This window comes from Amphiprion ocellaris, chromosome 3, assembly GCF_022539595.1.
Source record: "Amphiprion ocellaris isolate individual 3 ecotype Okinawa chromosome 3, ASM2253959v1, whole genome shotgun sequence".
Classification (NCBI taxonomy): domain Eukaryota; kingdom Metazoa; phylum Chordata; class Actinopteri; family Pomacentridae; genus Amphiprion; species Amphiprion ocellaris.
The window spans coordinates 10,211,742-10,228,155 of record NC_072768.1 but is presented as its reverse complement, the minus strand read 5'-3'; the positions used below and the strand labels follow the sequence as shown (position 1 = coordinate 10,228,155).

Sequence of the window (16,414 nt, the reverse complement as noted above, 5' to 3'; positions counted from 1 at the left end):
GCATCAGTTCATCCTTGAGTCAAAATGAATGTTTATGCTAAGTTTTAAGAAATCCCCGCAGACCTTCAAGAGATATCACATTCACGAGAACGGAACAAATGAATGTACAGACAACCTGAAAACATAATGCCTCTGGCCACATCTGTCGCTGGCATGGACACACAAAAACACTCCTTCATTAGTTCTTCAGACGCTGAATGTTGCTGCAGGATGTAGAATGTGCAACTGTTCAAAAGTGCGTTTTTTTTTTTTTTTTAAACTATTTGAAAGCCATATGCTTAGAAATAACTTGTAAGACTAAAAGTTTAACATTTACAATTAAATAGTGCTCAAAACAGTACATCAAATGAATCAAATCACAGTAATTCACGAGAGCCCCATATGTGGTCCATTTATGGGAACAATGAACAATGGTGGGGACACTGTGGCTTCAACCCAACAAAACTATATACATATGCTTTACAACAATTTAGACAGAAATGTTGTACTTATTACTCTACTATGTTTATTTGACACCTTTATTAAGCTTTTACACATAAAAGATATGGTGAGCTGATAAAACAGATGCACTCCTACAGATTTGATGGCTCAGACCTGTATATACTAGTTCAAACTAATCTACTTTAGCCAACTGCAGCAGTAAAATGTTGCCTCCACATTAATTCATCAGTAGTATCAATCCAACGTTTCAGTCTAAAGCATAACTTTTGACTGCAGTATTTTCCTTGTATAGGGTAGCTACCTTCTAAATCTCAATGCTTTCTAGGACCACTTATCAACACATAACTGACGTTGATACTGTAACACCTCCTGCGCAGTGGTGGGTATATTCCACCTTCTTACCACCAATATGGCCCTGATACCAGCACTTGAGGTGTAACAGTGATTTCAATTACTTTGAAGCTGAAATCTTTAGCAGCCAGCTGTAATAAGAGCTGCTAAAATAACACAGTTAACTTTAACCGTGATACAACTCCTACTCTGAATTTAGAGCTGGTTACCAACTAACCAATCATAATCAAACATTGTTCTTAAACTACTGACAAACACAATCATTTCTGAGGTTATCAGGACTTAATATATAAATCTGGAAATTTGGTTAGCTTTGTTTTCTGCTATTTAACTCATGATAAACTATGATGCTGGAGTGAAAAAAGGTAAACCATTTCCTAAAAGAAAAAGACAATTTTCCGTTTTTGTTGTCACGTGGCTACCATTTGAGAACTCAACTTCACATCTGAAAATGTCATGATTTAATAGGATTTAATTAGAACTTGGATTGTCATTGTTTTTGGATAGCTACCAAAGCTACAAAGATCTTCCCCAAAGACACAGACTCACTTTTCAGTTGAATGGATGAAGTTGTTGTTCAAACCTTCGTTTAGATACTCCACTGAAAATAAGATTCTACCAGAAAATAAGTTATCAGGTCTACATTTTGTATATTTTCTTCCTATAAGCTTTAAAGCAGAATTATGGAATTCTATCAGAAAAAAAACTAACCTTCCGTTGTTTTTCATTAATTTCCAAGGTACTGTACTGAATGATTTGTTTTGAGAACAGAGTGAAGGTCTACTAACAATATTTGACAAACTTGACCTACTTAACATTGTTCTCTTACATAATTTTTTTTTGCAGTTTCTTTTTATAACTTCCAGCCTATGCAGAAATACTTGAATACTGTCAATAATCTTCAGTTTTTCATCTAAATAATGCCAAATATCTGTAAATACATTCTACTGTGTTTGCTGGAACATGGACCAAAACCAGATGCAGCACTCTTGTATCCTTTCATAAGACAAGACAACTGCTAGCTGGTGTTAGCTACTCTGCAATATTGACGGATCAACACTGTTCAGTTCGGTCAGATCAATGGCTTCACTTCTCATAATCACAGATAATATTTTGTCGACCAACACAAACAAAGGCTCGATTTGTGACCAGAGCTATCCAAACAGCAGCATGTCCAATGGACTTAGCAAACACCTGCCTACTCTGAAACTTAACATCAGCTGAAAATTTGGAATTTGGCGTCTTCAACAGATTGCATGTTGCACTGATGTAAAAGTATGTGACTACACTGTGACATCAGAGGTAGAATATTTCTGTCCACAGCCAACAGCAGTGATGCTGGATGTGGTCAGACATGCAACAACCTGGAAAACTGCTTTTCAGCTTGCGGTTAAGATAGTACTGACACTATGGATTCACCAGGATCAGAGCAACAATGCCTTTGTTTTAGTGACCTGATGAGCATAAAGTCAAACATCCACTCATTATGATTGATGGGTTTTTCCTTGCTAGACACTTGACTTGATCAGCCACTTGTTTGCTTTAATTCTATGACCTTTTATTTTATCTACACAGATAGTTGTCTGAGTTGATGAGAAGCAAAGTAGATACAGAGCAAACAAACTATTACCCTAAAACAACAAATGGTGCAGAGACAAGTTAGGTGATGATTCTCTTATGATCTGACGTCAAAAAGAATTAACTTTACTTCAAACATCAAAAACAAATACCTATAATAATCTATACTTTGCAGTAAATGACATGTCATCAGATTTCAACCTAAAGCTGATGTTAGATGATGGCGTACCCAGTGTTTAAAAGTCTGAAGAAAATGCTTCTCTTGATAAAAAAAATATCCTAACTAACTCCTATGGCATTTACTAATTTATGAATAACCATTAAAAACTGATTGTATGCGAGTCAGTCGAGATATCTGCTCAGGATTAGTTGTGGATGTTGTTTTATCAACTCAATGCAATGTCTGTTGCATTTAAAGACCCCCCCAAAAGTTTTTGACTGTGTTGTCATGTGTACACAGTATTTTTTCCATGCTAAAAGACAACTGCCATGTACCAATGACAGTCTACAAACACAGATTCAGTCAGCCAGGGTTTCATATGTAACAAACCTACAGCAGTAATTTTGTCAGCTTGCAGGGTGGCTTTCTTTAGTCATCTTTGGAATCCGTTTCCAGTTCGAACATGAATGGCTTCACACTTGTCACTGTGTGGTGTAGAGTAGTCTCCCAGTGTTTAAGTGGAGTTGTAGGTGAGCTGATATGCTTGAGCTGCAGCAAGGAGTGAAGGGGTTTGTGTAAATAGAAACAGATCTGCATTCTAAAGGAGGCAATGTCTAGAGTAAGTCATTTTAAGGCATAAAATAACTATTTTCATTGACATAAACTTTGAACCATGTAATTGTGATGAAATCAGATAATATTTTTTTTGAATTTTTAATGCCAGGAGAGAAAGAGTTCAACATTTTCATTGAATTTTCCAATATCTTACACAAGACAAAGGACATCATGTTCTATATGGAGAAAATTTATATTATCACAATTCCCCTTAATGTATTCTGTGCTCACTTTAACATGTTAAATGTCAAATTTCACTTAAAAATGTGACATTGTGTGAATGTGTAAAATAATGCAGGAACAAACAGCACAAAAACATAACCCCTTGTTGTGAGACGATTTCCTGTCACAGATTGGTTTTAACTGTAGAGAACCAATATGATTCCAGTCAGTGAGACAGAATGTCAGATCAGCATGTTTTTTGTGATGTTGCTTTTACTTCTCTAATGTGAATCCATGCGGCCAGACTGCTCGCAGACTTGCCCACTGGCTGAAGCCAATTGTCTGAATTAGGCAGCAGAACACAAGACTCCCCACTTGGAAAAAGGAGGAAAAAACAGTGGAGGAGTTTTAGCAGTCAGCCCTCAGACAGGAAGACTCTAGAGGAAACACCAGAAAGCCATTAACTAACCACAGAATTATGGTGATCTATTTGCTGGAATGGGCTACAGACAGCTAATGAACAAGCCTTAACCCCCCCTCCCTACACACACACCCCAATCACATGTACACACATTGCATATACACACACTGAGAAGCAATGCTGAAAGAGCTCTTGCTTGTACAAAACAGCATGACAGATCAATGCCTGATTCCTAAATCAAGGGAAAAGGTTATTTTCTGTCTCACTGGGATTCCACTTACTATCCCCCTATATCTAAGACACTCCCATACCCATTTAAACCAAACAAGTCCACCCCCGAAACAACACGCGCACACACACATCTCCTAATTAAGAGTGAGGCGGTGGGGCTTTTTTGTGTCTGTGGTTATGCTTGCAATGTTAGTGTCTGGAGTGTGAAAACAGATCTGATGGACTGGTGCCCTCAGCTCTCCCTGATCAGGCTCCAGCAGGTATCCCCCATGATTGACAGCTCACAGGTCAGCCGCCCATCTCTCAGTCTGTTAGAGGGTGGGCGGTAAAGAGATTTGGAATGCCTGGGACCCTGATTGCTTTATTGCTCGCCTGTCAGAACCATTGTACAGCTCTGTATTATTAGGGCTCGCCATCTCTCACCGTCTGGAAGGTGTCGCGTCTCAGCTCTGCATAAAGAATCACCACTCCATTCAAAATCCTCTTTCTTTTTGGCTGAAAAGAAGAAAGCACAGATTTTTCCACAGAATCTCCTGTATTGGTTTGTCAGATAATGCAACACAAGTGTCTCCAGGGAATGGTTTGGATGGCGCTGCTTTACACTCAAATGAAGATTTGAGATCCCATTTGGCAATAATTTATCACAGTGATACCAACAATAGTCTATAACACTGTACAGAATTACTCTGATGTTCCTGATTATGTATCTAATCATACTGAATTTTTAACTACGCCGGTGTGCACATCCCAGAAAAAGCAGAAAGCTTCTTTATTTTGCATTTGGTTTTTCTGATGCTTGTATTACTTTATGAGCTCTCGTTTAAAAATAAGATAAATTCAAAAAAAACTTTGTAGTTTATACATAATAAAGTATGAAGAGGTATGAAGAATGTGCTTTTTTCCTCTATTTCATATCATTTCAATATAAATATTGTCGCGTTTTGAACTGTTCATCGGACAAAGCAAGAAATTAACAATGCCCTGAGTAGCAAAAAGTGACTGGCATTTAATCAATTAATCAAGAACTTAATGGCAGATTAATCAATGATGACAATAATTAGGAGCAGCTCAAGTGTCCACGAGGAAACATCAATTTATTTGGCACGTTTTGAAAATATATTATTTGCGCTAACATTTTGTATTGAACTGTTTCTAATCTAACACATTCATTGTACGATGAAAAAAATGTTTTAATTGAAAGTATTCAATTCAATTCAATTATTGAAGCTGTGATTTTATTGTCAGAAGTAGGATCAGAATCACTACTATACTGTTACATTGCAATTTAAAAACGTTAATTTAGTCTTATTCTCAACTTTTTTTGAGGGAGATATTTCAATTTTATTAACCAATATACGAAAAAAGAGTCTAAAACACCACATTTTGCCTGACATGAGACGGTACTTCAAGCGAAGGACATTTCTAAACATCAGTTGAGGTAATGTTGTGAAAAGTACGTCCTTCACTATAGTCCGTTCCCACTGGAACAAAGAGTCTCCTCCAAAGATACAATGGCCCAGTGAACAATGTCTCTACACAAATCCCTAGCTGATTTTTTTTCATGCTATTCCCCAGGCCGTGATGACAGACTGGCAGGTTGTTGAAGGTCATCGGAGCACTGCCTCCTGGTCCCCTGAAGCCCAGGTGATGGCCAGGCCACATCCCCAAGTGAACCTGCTGCTCGAGGGCCACAGCAGACTCGAGCCCGCTGGGGAGCCATGTCGCCGTCTCCATGGAGATGAGGCGACAGGCTGGCCGAGGCTCACACTCACACCTTTATGGTCAGCGACTCGCCGTCTCTGAGGAGACTTCCCTGCCTGACGGCGGCTGCACACAAGTTGTGATTGCCCCCGCTCCCACCCCAGAACCATTCATTCTCTCTTTTTGTTGTCTTCTTTAAGCCAGCGCAAGCACAATGCGGGATACTACAGCCTCCTCCCCCCCACAACCAAACAGTCCAACCCTCCATGCCCTGGCAGTGCTACCCTTGTGAGGCCTGCTGGGAACAGTGGTGAGATGTTAGATTAGACCTGCAAGTCTGGGCAGGGCCTGAGAGGGGATGCAACGCGAAGGGACTGCCCACTCTGTCTATGGCTCATGCTCCATTATGGTTTTATCTGGGGTGTGAAAATATCATTCCCAAATGCTGTCTCCTCTAAGATCCTCTCACAATTGGCTGCTGAAGAAAACTGGCTTGACTAGCTCGGTTCAGTATTCTTGTTGATCTATGTTATCACGTCTCATTACACCAATCGTATTTGACAGAGCTGAATAGCAGGTGCATACTTTCAAATATATACATCACTGACAAGCGTCTTTCATGCCAGTGATCATATTGATTTTTTAAAGCTAGACTGTTCCTCATTGTGTATGTGTGTCCTAATCTGAGAAATGAATGATAACCTCTTCATCACTCTACCCCCTGAGTGTTCTTACTGGAAGCCATATTGATTTTGTTAGTCTGAGAGTCCTTGCATTGCATGGCCTTTACCTCAGGGACAAATCTAATTGTTTATCTCTGGACAGACTTCTGCCTTTACTCCCTTCTGTCTCATTATGTGCCAAGATTTGTCAAGTCAAGTCTCTCCACACTCTCAAATCGCGCTTTACAACATGTCGTTCGGCAGAACACTACAGATGGCTTACTTATCAACAGACCCTCCCACATGGAATGCTACAAACATGACAACACAACACACTTGCAAAAATATACACAAACTGACATACAATGTAATCACACTCTGGAGACGTGATTACACATACTGACACAAAACATGAATCACATTTTTTAAGAAATTTTTGAGATTACAGTGTAAGCCTTCCTGAGAAAAAATTATAAGCAATTACTGATTGTTTGAGATCTATACTACAGTGCATGTGAATTGTACTAATAATTATAATACTTTATTTTTTCATTCAAGACAATGCTGCAATTTTTCCTAGTTCCTAATCTATTATATCACAGATGGTTCACAGCAGAATAGAGCTGATCAAACTGAAAAGCTTCACTAATTCAACTGCTATTTTAAGCAGCCAGGTCAAGTCAATGGACAAATTTGACTTACAATAACATTCCACTAGTCCAATTGAGTGTAAATGAGTGTAACTCAGCACATACAGTGCAATATGTCAGACTACTTCAGCTGCAATTATAAATGAATGAATGAATGAATGACTGGTGCTGCAACTCTGCAATCGCAACAAAGCTCAATATATTCACTGCAAAAAAGCGCCGTCTCTGATATGTATGAGTGATTTAAAGACTGCAAAGTACAAACGTCTTGTGTAACTGTACCAAAAGCACTGCAAGAGACCAACTACAGCACACAGTGGGTGGATTTTAACCCTTGACAAGACATTTACATACTAGATGCATTCTTAAAAATCTAATTATCAGTATAAAGTATTGGTAAAATCATGTATAAAATATAAATGGCAAGTTCATGAACAGAAAATTGTTTGGTTTGGACACATATATATATTTGAACAACACAGAGCACATTATGCTGTTACTTTGATCTTCAACTTGAACCTAAAACATGGCTTTTTAAAATTAATATTAATATTTATTTCAAAGTCCCAAATTCATTCAGTATTTTGAAGGTGCTTCCCAGTCTAGATGACTTTACAACACCAATTCAGAAGGTTATTAGCTGCTAAAGAACTACAACACTGCAGGTTAATCAAATCAGATAAAGGTTAATATTTTAAGCTGAGTAACTATCTTGTCTCATTTTATCTTCTTGTGAAGCTGCCAGCAATAAAATTCTCATTCCATGGGAGGACAATAAGCCATTACAAATGTCAAAACTAGACTCTGCATTTTTAATAATAAAAAAAACCTGTGAATATTATGACAAAACATTTATTTTGTTTTGTAAATGTAGAAACCTTTTTCTTTTTTCTTTTAAAAATTTCCTGATCATCCCTCTCACCAGCTCTCCAAACTCTTTCAGGCCATTGGAAGCCCTTGGTCAGGTTTTATCAGTGAGTTAACTCCAACGAAGTAGGCCAGATCAATAAGCACACTCTCAGAAAGGAGCCAGAGCAGAGAGTTAGAGGCGCGGGGGAGAGAGGCGCGAGAGGCAGGGAGCAATCAGAGAGCTATGGATGTGTGCCTTCAGGAGTGGATCGATGCACTGACAGGAGCCCTGCTTTGTTCTCGCACAGTGCTCAGATGTTAGGCGTGCTTAACATGATTGCTTAAAGGTTTTTGTTTGCCTACTTGTGTTTTTGTTTGTCATTTTGCTCTACTTATAGTATATCCTGCTGTCCCTTTTGTTATTAGATAGGCAGCTAGTGTTGCTGTCTTGCATCTTATCGTTTTCTTAGAAAGCGACTTCTTTTTCCCAAAGGAGTTTTAGGTGGCTATTTTACTCTTTAAAATGTAGACAAATTTCTAGACATGGGTAACACCCAAATCTATAAGTAAATGGGAGGAAAGGACAAAAATATCTAAATATACAATTAAAAAAAATATATGATGAACAATAACTTACAGCCTACTTCACAACCTACAATGAATAAAAACAAAAAAATTAAAAATATAAAGCATGGATGCAATAAGACAAACTTAAGTGTCATTCTTTCTTTAAATATGAGGCTTTTTCTTTTCTTTTAGCAAATTGGCATCCTTTGTCACTTTCCCAGATTGGAGGAATTTTTCATCATTACAAAACAGCATCCTTTATCCTCACGACACAAGATCACCCAAACCGAGTTAAGCACTTTGCCTTCACTAAACGCTCTGCCAAGAATTACTTCTAAGAAGAACTTGGGTGTGCCTGCCTCCACACAGAAAGGTGTTGACCGCAAAGGACAAGTAGGTGTCAATAGATCTGCTCTCAGTGCCTATGGGCCGTTGAAACGCATGAGCTCTTTTCCAAGGCTTAATAAGATAGCACAGATGCGCCCTTGTCTCAGCACAGCCCTGTGTCTCATTGTACTTTGGCCTCCCAACCCTGCCATTGCAAGACCTCTATTGCATTGGCTGCATGAGAGGGTCTCATTAGGACAGACAAACGAAAACCGAGGTCAAGGTATATAAAGGTAGCCACAGCTAAGGAGGCTGCCTCTAAGATTAGATGGACGCTTCACCACGTCCGAGGGCCACCCTGCAGACCTCTGGCCCTCCCCATCATGACCTCCAATATCCACCATTATTTGATGAAGCAGAGCTTGATAATTATTTTGCGTGGATGAAGAAGGGAGCACAGAGTGAAAAGAGTGTCTCATTCTAAGGGAGAGGATAGTAGGGGATGACAGAGAAAAAAAACTAACAAAAAAAAAGATCAAAAGCGGGCCTTTCGCTTTTCATGCCTCAGAGGCTCCAAAGAGGATAAAGAACAATTGGGCCCTGGGTATCCTGTCCTCTCTGGCAATTAGACTCAGCTGATGAAGTGAAAGGGATGAATGGCAGGGTTCAAGGCCTTCTCTAGGTTTCACACAACAGGATGTGTTTTTACCTTCTTCTCCTTTATCTCCATCTCCCTTTAGAGTGGCAGAAATGCAGCTGAAATATTTCCAGATGAAGACAAGGTAATTCAAGGTGCCAAATCTTAATCATGTGGGCTGATGAGATTGAAGAGGTGTGAGTGGAGCGAAAGGGCACAAGCAGACTTGGATGCAATCACATGTGCATACACACATTTTTTTAAAAAAGTGCACAAAGAGATGATCCAATGTGTCCATCAGACATATTTTATGAAATTTAGCATAGTATGTTGGTTTAAATCGAGTATTCATTAGTATCATGAACAACTATTATAGTTAAACAGCAGGCAGTCAACTATGTTCAACATGATGAAGCAAATGCACCTGACACATGGACAATTGTTCATCCAAATAGTGTTTAAACATAATTGATGATTGATCAGTCACTTGAGTTTTTTTAACCAACTAAACAAACACAGACTTGCATTAACAATATAACATTTAAATTTAGATAATGACCTGAAACATTTACACAATTCTCACTGTCTTTAAAAGCTATTCCAAATGATGTGTTTATACTATTTATAAAACATAACAGATTTGTGGTAAGGTGTCTTTTTCACTTCTCATACCTCTGCTACGTTGCTGTAAAATGTATATAAAAATGACTTGAGATGAAAGTAATAATCCACTGCATCTGGAGACAAACAACTTTAAATTTACTATTTACTTTGGTTAACTGTTTGTAGGTCTGCAAAAGTTAAATAAAATTTCAGCTCGACTCTCCATCATGCTAAGCATAAGTTATGCAACACCTGCCATCACAGAGGTTCTATAGAAATCTGGTCCCTTCATATCTTCACTTCTACTATAATCTTTGCATAATATGCATGTGCAGTATTACCCTCTCAAAAAGGTATGCAGTTCCATTATTAATTTCCTGACAGCGATACAGAATTTATTCAACTGCAGCACTAAGAGTTGACGTTAAACTCCAAGCCAAGTTCTGTGGTGTTTGGAGGAAGTTTTAACCTGATGCACAAAGTAAGCTAAATGTTAAATCATGTGTTAATGATAGCAAACATGCATCAGAGAATCTGGTTTCAGGGGACTGAGTTTCGGAAATGGAAGATGAAATGGGGGAAATATGCAAGAAAAGTGGTTTGGCTATCAGGAGAGATCCAGTGTTGTACTTTCAAAGCAGTTGGATCACTTTCAGAGCCAACTAAGTGAAATTAAGTAAATAAATATTTGCATTAAGATGCTAAATGGAGGATCCCACGCAGACGCAGTCATGCCGGACTTTATTTATAAGCCATATTTTCCACAAAATTACACCCACTCTGGTGTAACTCCAAAATTAGATTGTAAATTCAAACAATCTGACAAAATATTTCATTTTAACAAGTGAATTATTGCAGTAATGTATTTTTAAGCTACTTGTGTAAACTTACAACCCACTTGCTGCTATTAAGTTCCCATATATTTCATAGATAAATTCCTTACAGTGCCCATGCCAGTAAATGGGCCCCGAGGTTTTAACTATACTGCCACACTGCACTAAAACCTTAAGATGATTAGTGATATTCTTAAAACCTAGCCCACTGATAATGTGTTTAAAGAAGCGATACGGCTTTTCCAAGCTTTGAGTTCAAAGTCTGAGAAGCATGGGGTCAGAATGCCAATGGGCTAAACAAAGAGTAGCCAAAATGGGCTTTGGGGGATTTGAAACTTAGGCCCCTGAACCCCTTTGATCAAAACAGAGCTACAGCCATAGAAATAGTAAGTATCAAGTGCCTGAGACTGTGCTGCTGCCAAAGAGCCGTGAGTTTGGCAGTTTGTCGAATACAGCGGTATATGATGTATAACAGATTAACATAAGAGTATGCTGTAGGGGGAAGCCAAGAAGTATGAAAGCACTATTTTATTGTGCTATTACTAAAGATTTCAACCAACGATCCACATCAGGACACTTTAAGGTAGTTTTTCAGAACTTGTTCTCTTGCTGGAGTCAGATGGCCCCCAGCACTGATGGTAACTCCAGTTCACCTAAAGAGAAAACTAAGAATATTTCTGTATCAAGTTAAAATGTATATTATAAAACAGGAACAACACAAATGAGTGGAATCTATAGTTGCTTAGATGTTTTAATTTTCCAATCAGTTTCAGCTAAAGGTTTGGAGAATTCCTCTTTAAAGTGTGTTTTAAACTAATTACCGGAAAAAAGATTAAATCAGGTGGTAACATAATTCTCCCACATCTGCTTTAAGGACGTTATGGACTAACTCAGGAAATATTCTACTGGCTAATAAGTTCTACTCTCGGTGAATGTCTGTGTGCTTGATGAAACAAACAAGGAGAAAAATGATTCAAACTCCAACTTAAACAGATTTTCTCATCGTGAGCAGCCTCGAGCAATTAAGTAGGCTTGTTTTCATCTTATTCTAATAATGATTCAATTACATCCAAGAGAATCCAACTGCGCTCGGTTATTATTGCCATATTGACAATGAGGCTAACAATGTAACCTGAACAAATGCACAGTGTAATTGATCAATCTTTTCCCTTAATGTAAGATACATTAAGAGGAAAAGATTCTGAGTGCGAGATACCTGAAGTCGTCTAATGAAAAAGAGCAAATAATCTCAAATCACGCTTCATCGAAAAGCTCAATTTAGCACGTGTATCATTATCCTGTCAGTTATAGTGTAACACCTATAGGCATCTACATCAACACCTGATTAGTACTGGCGACAGGCATGGTGTCAAAATGAACGTATGATGGAGACGATGATTAAATTGTGAGAATTTTAATTAGCATATATAAAGTCTGAACATTTTCCTCAGGGCTCTGGTGGTTAGCTCATATTTAAACAGTTATCAATCCACTTTCAAAGTATTTAAAAGATGCCTACTTAGTCATGAAGTGTGTCTGGTGTACCATGAAAGCGTACATACAAAGAAGGAAATAAAGAAATAAAATTGCACTCAATGTTCATCTTCAATATCATCTCCATATATCATGTTTACATTTATTCTGATCGCCTCTTTCACTACGTAGCCATCAAGTGTCTTCGGCTGCAGAAAAACAACTTTTGTGCTTAATGTTTTGGTCACTAAATTGTGAAAATTAGCAATCACAACTTCCTAGAGCCTAAGGTTACGGGATCACGTCTAGCTTTATTTCTGAACAACAGTTCAGAACTCAAACAGGTTCAATTAAGTACAAGACAAAGAAAGCAGCAAATTGGCACATTTGAGAAGCTAAAACCACCAAATGTGTGGTGCTTTTGCTTAAACGGTGAATCCACTAGCAGAAGTGTTGACGATTAATTTTCTGCGGAAAGATTCATCAACTAATTGTGGCTGCTATAGAGGTAATATCGACATTCATTTAATATTAATATGCATGAGGCTGAAGTATTACATAAGCAAGTTTACCCAAAGTATATCACAGAAGGTAAATAGTGTGAAGATTAAGATAAAATACCACATAACTCTGACATCCTAGGCTCAACTAAGCCTTGGTCATTGGTTGCTGCTTTCTCTATACAAATCTTCATTGTATCACTTTCAGCTAAGCCCAAACATAAATGCATGATAATAAATAAAGCGGGCATATTTACAGCTATATTTTCCCTTTTTTTTCCTCCCTACAAAACTATGCCCCATGCTGCTTGTAAGTATTTAAACTAATCATTTCCAGCATGTGGTATATCTCCCTTAATATACGTAATGAACAAATTCTCATTCCATTATTTAGTCTATTACCACTGGCAGATGCCTCCTGATGACACAAAGAGATGGGATGCGCAAAATATAATGGGCATCTTGTTTTAATTGTTCAGATTTTCTCCCTCTTTTTTAAGGTGACAGGGCCATTACTCCAAAGTCACCACTTATCAGCAGTATCACCGAGGATTAATGGTTTCACTTCTGCTAGTAAGAAATGTTTAAGTTGTCCTGATTATCAGTGCAAGAAAAAGAATAATGGTTATTTGTCATTGTGTTAAGCAGTGGGAGAGACTAATCTAACAAAACACTCAGTTAAGGACACCATTAACCCTTTCTGCTGGGACTGAATGGGATTTGCGTTGGACTGAGCGCAGCAGTGAAGCCTCCGTCTGAAATGTTGCTTTCACGAGAGCTGTGTCAATCTCATTCACAGCTGCATTATCTGTCCGCAGCTATATTATGGAGTATAAGACAAAGCTTTGCTCAAATGAGGGTAATATAGGCAAGGACATTGTAGCCGCACTCAGAAAAATGCACATAGTTCCTATGGTTTTCAAATTGAGCGTGGTATTCTTTACATTTTTCACTTTATTTTGGTGCATGCAGTGGTTGAGGCTTTGATTGGATAAAATGAGAGTGACCTGCAGGTCAGGGGAGGAAAAAAAAGGTTCCTTCTTTCCATACAACATAAGAAGAAATTATCTAAAGCTTGAAAAACCAGGAGCACAGAATCAAGGACCTTGGGGTTAATCAATAACAGGCTTACAGTCAAAGAAGAACCAACAAAAGAGGAAAAAATGTCTAAAATGTTACAGTAAACACTGCAGCGAGAGTAACACAGATTTCACTCAATAATCTCATGGCTAAATATTAACTAAATACAACAGTAAGTAAAAGTAAACATTATGACAGCAAATTAAACAATGAGAATTTTCAATTTAGACTGGGACTTATAGTTTGTTTGCAACAAGAACAATTACCACCACCAATAGCTGACATACTACTCATTTAACACATTTGTCTCGTGAAGGATTTTTTTTTCCAGTGGTACAGTCCCTGAAGCTTTTGTACTGGTGGTGCAGGCTTGTTCCTGCTCCAGTAATCGCCTACATTATTTTCCTTGTCTGTCACCTTTATAGTATCTATTAGCCACTCTCTACTATCTGTTTGTGGGGCATTTTCTCTTCCTTTTTCCCATGAATGTTTTATATATTGGAGGGAGAATGATTGTTCTTTGCAATGAGGCCAGCGCGTGGCCTCAGTAAGACAAATTGCTCCAGAACGTCTAAATGGCAGTCAATGATAACTCATTGTAAGGAGAGTAAGTGACTTCCAATGGAGTGGATAGGGGACAGAGAATAATGGCAGAGCACAGGTGAAAAATAGATGTTTGGCTCAGTGTAATTACTCCATTAGGGGGCTCTCTGTTAATCTACCAAGCCACAGCAAGTGTTTTTACAGCGATGAGGAGGCAACGGGCGAAAATGACTGAAACTGGACAGAGAGGAGCCCCGCTACCTCACCAGTCACAACACACACTATGAAGTGTTTACTAATGGACAAATGTACTCCCAGACTGTTCTCTCTGCAGCATCCCACATGAGCTACTCCAGTTACAAGTAAGTGTGGTGATGTATTGATGAAGTTCATCATCGAGCTGACATATTAATTACCTGCAGTATGGTCCCGTGCATTCAGAGTGCTTTAACCTTCTCTGTCTCAATTTTTGTGCTGCAGGATTGGATCAGTTGTGAGCCTGTTAAATATGAAAATCTGGGTTAGAACAACAACAAAAAAAGGGACAAAGGAAAACCCACCCTCTGGAAATCAACACCCCCATTCTGCTGATTTCCAGACAAACATAATGATAACAATTTTTTGACCATTTGGTGTCTGCTGCTTCCGCCTGTGGCGATCTAGACAAAAGGAGCCTGGAAAAAACAATGGTCCAATATGGTCTTAAGAGTTTATTCTGACCATACAATCTGTTTTCTTAAGTCAACTTTTAAAACACTGCTACGAGCAGTGCCCACAGCATTATCAGTGAAGCTCAGATTGACCTTGTATTCACCTTTATACTATTTCCCATCTGTTTAGGTTCCACCCTAGAATTCATCCCAGTTGGCTGTAGGCCCACTTTGCATTGGGCTTTCTCAGTGGAACCCTGAACAAAACCCTGTAGGAGCAACACACTCTGTTTCGGCCTATTTCAGAGAAATTTCAGCTTGCATCCCAGCGTTTTCTTTCAACACCTGACAAGCTTTTTCCAGGCGGTTTCCAGTCTGCAACATAAAGAAGCAAGTATAAGCGATTTAGCCTGCTTCTACTGCAGCTTTACACTGAGATTTCAACAAAAGATGATCAGCTCTGCTGCAGAACCACCATATAGTGAGGCTGATGAGAGGGGGAAAAAAGAATTAGTTCATTCTTTACACTTGCATTCAACTTACATATTAATTTACACAAGGCTGCATACATCCTTGGTTATTGCTCTGCTCATACAAATCCTCCCAGCAGCTCATTAGAGGGGTAAACTGACCTTCAACCAGATTAAAAAAAAAGAAAAACGATTAAAGCTATCAGCAGGCAGGAATGGCTGAAAACACACACAAAGGCACCAATACAAGGCGTCCAGCTGGACAATTTTCTCTGCCCCAAAAGCTACAGGTTGCGGTAAGGGGACTTCAAATGGTAAGGACAGTGAGAGGTGCCATTATCACTCAGTGATGAAAACGAGCACGGTGACCCGATTAAAGCGAGAATTTCTGGGTCACGGTCTTGTTTTTCAATGCTTAATTTGTCTATCGATAGTGACACGGTCCGTGGCTTGCACCTACCTGTAATATTATCTTTCTAAAAGTCGTGGTTCAGACAGGGGCCCTTGTCACTGTAACCCAGCACGGAGCGTGTGTGAGCGGATGAGCCTGCAGCAGCGTGCAGCGGGGAGGAGGCGCCGGCCGGGAACTGCTGCGGAAGTTGCGGGCTGCGGCGCCACTCAGTGGACGCTCCGGTTCCAGGAGTTCCTCTTTCACGCTCTCGGTTTCTGCAAGCTCTGCCGGGCCTGAGCAGCACATGCAAAGTCCTTTTGCAAGTTTTCACACCCTAAACGTAGAGTGCACGGAATCAAGTAGGCTATTATGTAAGGTTGGTATAATATTCTAGATAGACGGGTGTATAGGTAGTGATAGGTTTGGCTTTGAGAGGTTTATTTTTCTGTTGTAAAAAATGTGCAAATAATAGCAATCCGTCACACCTTCTCTCTCTCACACACACAGAGTAGCGTTGCC

General features: G+C 39.0%; 1 long non-coding RNA gene across 2 annotated transcripts in view; it reads right to left on the bottom strand.

The window, feature by feature from the left end:
* Positions 1-16,077, bottom strand: part of LOC111564875 (uncharacterized) — an 84,559-nt gene extending 68,482 nt beyond the window's left edge. For both annotated transcript variants that reach the window (XR_008601228.1, XR_008601227.1), the window contains exons 1-2: positions 15,965-16,077; positions 14,801-14,883 (exon numbers count right to left, since the gene is read on the bottom strand). This is a non-coding gene — a long non-coding RNA (uncharacterized LOC111564875). The remainder of the gene's footprint in view (positions 1-14,800; positions 14,884-15,964) is intronic.
* Positions 16,078-16,414: the final 337 nt, after the last annotated feature.